Consider the following 342-nt stretch of genomic DNA (forward strand, 5'->3'; position numbering starts at 1 on the left):
GTAAAGCTGTAGTTTCAGTTATATAATTTAAACCCTGGCCTAGCCTCTGAAGTACATTTTCTTGCAATTTGTCTTATTTGAGAGAGTGGGAGAGGAAAATTAGTTACAACTTTTGAAAACGGCTAAATAACATGACTCTCATGCTGAGCTTACGGATCTGTGTGGTAAGGTAAATCGATAGCCTGTATATAATATTCTGCTTTAATACAGGCCAAGCCATACATAAACACATCCAGCCTGTGGTCTCTCTCTGCACTCCCTACCAAAACAAAACCCATAAACAAGTGACTCTCACGAAGTGCAACACGAGGGTTAAACATAAGACGTCTTCTGTATGTGTTA

The 342-nt window shown here is 39.2% G+C and overlaps 1 protein-coding gene across 1 annotated transcript in view; it reads left to right on the plus strand.

Moving 5' to 3' along the window:
* Positions 1–342, plus strand: part of LOC119585362 (nucleoprotein TPR-like) — a 21533-nt gene that overhangs the window by 17692 nt on the left and 3499 nt on the right. The window lies entirely within an intron of this gene.

Source organism: Penaeus monodon, chromosome 19 (assembly GCF_015228065.2).
Source record: "Penaeus monodon isolate SGIC_2016 chromosome 19, NSTDA_Pmon_1, whole genome shotgun sequence".
Classification (NCBI taxonomy): Eukaryota; Metazoa; Arthropoda; class Malacostraca; order Decapoda; family Penaeidae; genus Penaeus; species Penaeus monodon.